Here is a 7351-nt window from a genome sequence, read left to right as displayed (position 1 = left end):
TGCTAACAGCTTTACTGATACTTGTCAGCTTCTAGACTGACAACCTAATTCTGCAGGGGATACAATGATGGATCAAAAGTTGGTTGCTATTAGGAGGTCGAAGAGAGACGGAGAGGCAAGCTGAGCAGTTGCCCCTGAAATAAAATAGAAGCATCTTCTTAGGGCAGGCAAGGAATCTTCACAAAGTACAAAAATAAACAAGACTTGAATTTTTTTTTCCAAGGCAGAAGATGAAATTAAATAAATATGATTTAATAGTGAATCAATGATTTTCTTAAATCACATAGTGGTAATTTAAGAGGCAAGTATTCATTCAAATACTCTGAATTTCCCTCCAATCTGATTTCTCACTCACTTTCTGAATTAAGCAATTTCTTAAGATACTTAACATGTTCACCGATGGTATATATTTTGTTCGATCTCTTACCTAAATGCAGAATCGGTATCTTTAATCTGCTCAGTACTCAGGAATCATAGTGGAATGAGGAGGAATATCCCCAGACCTCTTTTGCCTGGTCATTCCAATCAACCCCACAACCTCAAGCAGAGTTGATTGAGCCAAACACATATCAGTACAAATAAAACGTTGCAAGAGATTTGGCAGGTCCTTCTGTGTTGTCTGAATATTTTCCACTAGACAACGCCAGCTCCACCACCACTTAGCTACTCCTATTCTACTTGCAACCAAAACTCCAACATCTGGAATGAATAACTGTAATTTTTAACATGTTAGTCCTTAGAGGGCTCATGAGAGTAGAGAAAATAAGACGCCCCCAAGGATGTCTAAGTCACTGAGAAAATTAAGTTGTAAGAAATAGTCTTTGTTTTCCCTTCATTTGCAGTTGAAGAGGGAGAGTGAAAATTAAATATGCACAGGGAGCTGACTTTGTTGGCATTTACAAGGTCTTACAAATCTTATAGATTTTATTGGCACTTGCAGAAATATTCTCCCAGTAACCTCTTAATGTCATTCTTGCTTGTTAAATGCTCTGAACTCTTAAGTGACTACAGATAATGGTAGTGTCCATATTGGGAAGTAGCATGAGGCAACACGAAAGAAAAAAGAAGAAAGAAAAAAAGAAAGAAGGCTTTAGGGTCAGACAGGCGTTAGGTTCAATCCTCTCTCTGCCCCTTTCTGGCCTCGTTACTTTGGGCAAATTGCTGAACTCTCAGATCATAGCTTCCCTCATCCATAAGAGAGGGCTAATTGGGAAAACCCTACAATGTCAATAAAATTAAATGGAACACTCTACATCTAGCATAGTGCCTGAGACATAACAGGTACATAGTAAGTGTTGGTTGAAACAAAATTAAATGGGAAATCTACATGTATTAGACCCTTAAAGCCCCTTGGAAAAACAATGAAGAGAACCATAGTATAATGTTCAGGATTAATACCATAAGCACCTCAAACAGTTGCCCCGACCTGAGTAAGAAATAAACACCAACATATAGGAAACTCACCCTAAGGTAGGAAGACATTGAAAGACTCAGGTACAGCTCTAAGTTAATCACGCCTGGGGAGTGATGACTCTGAGTTCCCCATGCATGAGGTCCATCCAATGTCCTTGGGTTATCTTTGGTGGACACAAAATTCATTCCCTGAGAAAGAATATTCCCCAGCTCAAAGTATCACTCCAAGAGCAGTAGCAGAAGAAGGAGACACTGACAGATGGCAGCCCTAGGGTCAAGACAAGAGGAACAGGGCAGCAGCAATGGTGGAAACCACAGCTCACAGCCAGGAGTGCTCAGGACCCATAAGCTATAGCCAAAGAGAAACCAGTAATACCACCTGGTGAAATTAGAGCACAAACCATCACCATGACTCCCCATGCTCTTGGTTAACTTGGAAACAAGGACTACAGAGAGGAATTCTGTTATATTCGGTCAACATTTATTCAGTCCAGTGTAAAAGCCATGGCTTGGGTTCCACTTCTGATATGACTACAATTTTGTGGAAAGGAAAGCAATTCTACAGAATTTTTCCTGTAGACAGATAGCAAAATAGAAGTGAATGGACAGAGATGAGAATGTAAAACAATCATAATCCCAGTACTTTCTTGATTGTTTTGAAGCAAATACTTCATAGATCTGAGCTTCAGATTCCTTGACTGTGAACTGTACACAATTCTACTTGCCCTGAATGCTCTGCAAGGTAGTTCTAAGTTTGTAATGAGGTCGTGTACGTAGAAGTACGTAGAATTTCTTGGGAAAGTGGGACACAGTTTTGCTCCCGTTTTGGGAAACAAAAGCAACCTCTTAGGAAGTAGGATGGAGGAAGTTTCATTATTGGTGATAATTTAAGCTTAAGCTGCATCTAGTTTAAAACCCTCAAAGACCTTGTAATCTAGCCCAGTAGACTGACATAAAAATAACTATGATAAATTATGTAGTAGATGAATAGACGAAGTGCTACAGAAACATGGTAAATTATGCTTGGGAGGCCACTGAAGAGGTGACATATGAGTGAGCAGGAGTTTGTGAAAACTACAAGTGTAGAGGACATGTGTGTACAGGTTTCAGAGGTAGGACCTTCCAGGTGAAAGGGACCATGTGAGCAAAGGCATAGAGGCATGACAGCACAGGATATGTTTGGGGATCAGCAACTGTTCTCGTTTGGCTGCAGCCTGAGACACATGAGAAGGACGGAGACTGGAAAATTCATCTAGGATCGTAGTGCAAAGCCATACTAAGAAATTTGACCTTTTTTCGTTAGGCAACAAGAACACCACTCAAGGTTGTTAAGCAAGGAGAGTGACATAATCAGATTCCTCCTTCAGAGAGCTCACCCCAGCAGCAGTTAGCAAAACAAATTGGAGACAATTACAAAAGGTCTTATATTTATTGCCAAACGTGTTGTCACTTAAGTGCTTTGCTCCAGGAAGCAAGGAAGAGTCCGTGTCTTGTTCACTGCTGTATCTCATTGGATACACAGTGCCTAACACAGTGCCTGTCTTAGGGCTGGGCTAGATAGATATATTTGTTGAATTAATTCATTGCTATTGAAATGATTGTGGAGGTTTATTACCAATGTACCTTAACTTTAATTACTCCTCCATGCTGCAATATGTGACACCATAGTCATATATTTATATCCAAGTCATCTTTGTATTCCTAACACCTGGCTCACTCTCCAGCATATAATAGTAGTTCAGTAAATCTTTGTAAACTAGACTGACCACAAGAGCATTCACAAGACCTGCCCAAATGGACACAGGAAATGTGAGTACTACTGACCTTTGGCAAAATAAGGTGCCCAAATTATTACTGACACATTTCATTTTGACCTGAGTTTGCAAAACAGGTAGGTCCACTCCTGAAAAGTAAAATAGCCACCCTATTTTGTGCACCATGAGATACAAAAAAATGTGACAGATCAGTTGACCAATGAGAGAAGCCCATTCTTGACCCAATGGACTTCTGCAAGTGAAGGAGCACAGCACTTTAATTTCCAAATTGTGATGAAAACATTAGATTTAGGGGGAAAAAATCAGTGAATTTATGAAAATAACTGTCAGTAATGTTAGTCGCAATTTTTGTAAGTCAAAAGTGGTCTAACAGTAATTTCACACAGATCCAGCTAACGTTTGTTCAATATGTCCATCATGTTTTGAGTTTTTTGTTTGATTTACATATGTTGTGAAATGATTATCACAATAACTTCAGCTAACATTTATCTTCTTATATAGACACAATAAAAAGAAAAGAAAGAGGCAAAAAGGAAAAAAATTTTCTCCTTGTGATGAGAACTCTTAGGATCTACTCTTAACAGCTTCCTGTATATCATAGAGCAGTGTTAACTATAGTCATCACGTTGCACATTACGTCCCTAGTACTTATTTATCTTATAACTGAAAGTTTGTTCCTTTTCATCATATCATGTTTTTTGAATAACTATTCATGACAATGTGTCCAGATGAGTTCAAAGACAAGAAAAATATAGATATAGGTCTCCCTTGCTGTATGTGTGGAACAAAATTGACTATTTTAGGAAGCTTCTGACAGATTAAATTCTACAATGTATTAACAGTGTTGTGTACATTAATTTGCCAAGGCAAATTTTATTTACTTTGTAGTAAAGATCTTTAAAACTTTCACTACAATTTTTATATAAGCTAACAATTCTTATAAGTCATATGTACACAGACTAAATCCAATAGCCAAAAATTTGAAAACGTCATCAAACCAGTTATTCATCATTACATAAAATAATAAAACCTAATGTTTTTGCCGAATTCAGTCAAATTTATTCGCATGTGTGGACACAACCATATTGTGGGAGAAACTTGCAAATCATCTCAAGACTTATTACATCCTAAAATGGCTTGCCCCAGAAGGCAATTGACTTGCCAAACAAATAAGATAATTTATAAACAAATAGAGTTTATTAGGCCGCAAGTTGCTGCTGGAACAAAGAACAACCCATCGATAGAAAAAAACAAACACAATGCCAGGAAAAGAGGACTTTGGTTGGTTACGGGAAGTGTTTGCAACATTCAAGAAAAGACGTGTTAAATATGAGAAAATAAGAGCAAACAGCACACAAATCCCATGGAACAAAATGAAAGCAAGAAAGACCCTAGCCGGAAGGTATCTTCCCCAGTGTCTTAGTCTGCACAAGCTACTATAGCTAACTACCTTACACTGGGTGGCTTGAACAACAGACATTTATTTCTCACGGTCTGGAGCTTAGCAAGTCCAAGATCAAGGTGCTGGTGGATTTCGTGTCTGGTAATGGCTCTTTCTTGGCTTGCAGATGGCATCCTTCTAGCTATGTCTTCATATGGCCTGTCCTCAGTGCCTGTACACAAAGAGAGAAAGATCTCTCTGTCTCGCTCTTCTCTAAGGGACCCTAGTCCCACCATGAGGGCCCCATGCTCACCACCTAATCTAACCCTAATTACTTCCCAAAGGTCCCACCTCCAAATACCATCATGTTGGGGATCAGAGCTTCAACATTTGAATTTTGAGAGGACACAAACGTTCAGTCCATAACACCGATAAATCCCTAAATTTCATCATTAGCAATTCCTTCTGTCACGTTAAGTTCCAGTGCCTTCTGTCTAGAGGTGCTTTAAGAAATATTATTCCTAGGAGGGATAGTGCCCTACCTGAAAGAGGTTGGAGGCTATATGTGAGAACAGAGTGTCCACGTTAGAGGCACAGGAATGAAATGCTAACAGGCACAAAAAGAGAACATAGGGTCACTGAAGACAAAGAAGTGACTTCCCATCATCTACATTGATAAATCATAAAGACAACATACAAAAAATATTCCAACCAGTTCCTAAACAATGCATTATGTAATTTAGTAGCAATCATTTTAGGAATCTGCAATATGGTCTACCCTCTTACTAAGTGCTCCCACGCCCAGTAAGAATTGCTTGTTTGTTTGCTATAGTCTTGGGTGTCCCGTGGACACAAGCCCCATTGGCTTTCAGAGCCATGTGTTTCTGGAGTCCATTCTCTCCATGCGAGTCTTAAAATTTGGGGCACTGGATGTGGGGTCCAAACCTTTCACTCCTCAGGGAGAAGCTGGGAGTTGAGGGTTCCCTCCCAATTGTATGGCGGGCGCTGTGCTGGCAGTGGCCTCTATGATGAGAGTCTGCCTCAGCCATTCTGCCTGTTTCTCTGTGGGCATTTTCTCAGTCGTCAGATGTGCAGGAGCTGGTTTCTGGATCTCCTTCAGAGGGAACTGTTCCATGCGTAGCTGTGCATTCTGTGTGTCCACGGGAAGAGTGGAGCTCAGGAGCCTCCAGCCTTGTCATCTTTGACGACGCTCTTCATAAACTTCAACATGAGATATTCTTAATGAAATCAGGTATTTCACCAATTAAAAAAACTAAAAATTAGTTTTCAACACAAACCACTTTTCAGATATTTGAATTTTTCTGGTTATACGGCATAATATGCTTTTCCCCTTTTTGATTGAATAGAAAATTGACAAACAAAAATGTTTTAAATACAGAAAAAACATTCATCCAAAGTACCCTATCAAAAGTAGCTAGAATTAACATGTCAAGACATTTCCTTTTGGTTTGTTCCCTATTTATATTTTAAATATAAATGTGAATCCAGATTTTTCTGAATCCAAAGTCAAATAACATTGCAGTGAACATACATTTTTCTCTATGTTTTTTTCTTTAAATATTATTTCCTTAGGACACTTTTCCAGGAGAAAGAGAATATGAAGCCCACAGTGGCCCATGAATAAGGAATGGGTCCAAAGCATGATGTATTTTACCAATTTGTCTTTCGAAAGTGTAGGCAATTGCCTCTTAAACTCCCTCCTTGATGTTAGAATGTTATCTTTTTTAATCTTTACTAACTTAATAGGTGAAAATGAAACCTCATTCTTGTCCTCATTTATACTTATTTGATTGTTACCTGTACCAAAGATAATTTCACATGCTTATTGGTCATTCGTGTTTCTTCTTTTAAGGAGTTTTTTCTGTTCATGCTCTTTAACCATAAACTATTGAGATCTCAGAACTTTTATCTTCAATTTCTGTATACTCTGTATATATTAAGAATAATACTACTTTATCATATTGCTTATAAATATTTCCCCATTTTTCAATTTTATTATGTTCTTTAAATACATAAAGATATTTTAAATATTTATGTATTCAAATCTGTCAAACTTCCCATTTTCTAGTAGAATATATTTCAAAAAAGAAACTACTTTGCCCCCCAGCTCATTTGGGGAAAAAAATAAAGGCATGCTCTTGACATATGTAATACAAGATCTTGTTTTCTTTGACTTGGAAAGAGTAATAAATCCTCAGACATGACCTTCTGCAGGATGAGGTTCAAATAGAAGAGTCCAAAGCGTGGATAGAATAACAGCCGTCTTCCCAGATCAGTCAGTTCACTGAAAGCAATCACTCAAAACCAGAGAAAATTGCATGCCTAGTACTTTCCAAATCTAGAATCTCACCAGTATTTTTTCTGGGAAATCTTGCCCTTCCAAAAGACCACAAACCACTTCTAGGCCTTCATAATAGTAGGGAAATTAAGCCAACCAAGCTTTGAAATTCACAGTATATAAATACAAGATAATAATCACAGTAGCGCAACCAGACACGGCTATCAATATGCTTACTCAATCGATTACCAGGAGGAAGACAAAGCTCTTCTAGAGACAAGGCCATTTCATATTTTTATCTGAAATATCTTTCTGCTTTCTCCACTGTTACCTCCACCAATCATTCAACACCTCAATCATTGCCTCTTTTGTCAAGTTTTCCATGATCACTCTGTCAAATATCATCTCTCCTTCTTCTGAATGCCATATTGTGTGCCTAATGCCCACCTATGTGGCCCTATAATAAAAGCCTATTTTATAGTT

Source organism: Equus quagga, chromosome 18 (genome assembly GCF_021613505.1).
Source record: "Equus quagga isolate Etosha38 chromosome 18, UCLA_HA_Equagga_1.0, whole genome shotgun sequence".
NCBI classification, from domain to species: Eukaryota; Metazoa; Chordata; class Mammalia; order Perissodactyla; family Equidae; genus Equus; species Equus quagga.
This window is presented reverse-complemented; position numbering follows the sequence as displayed.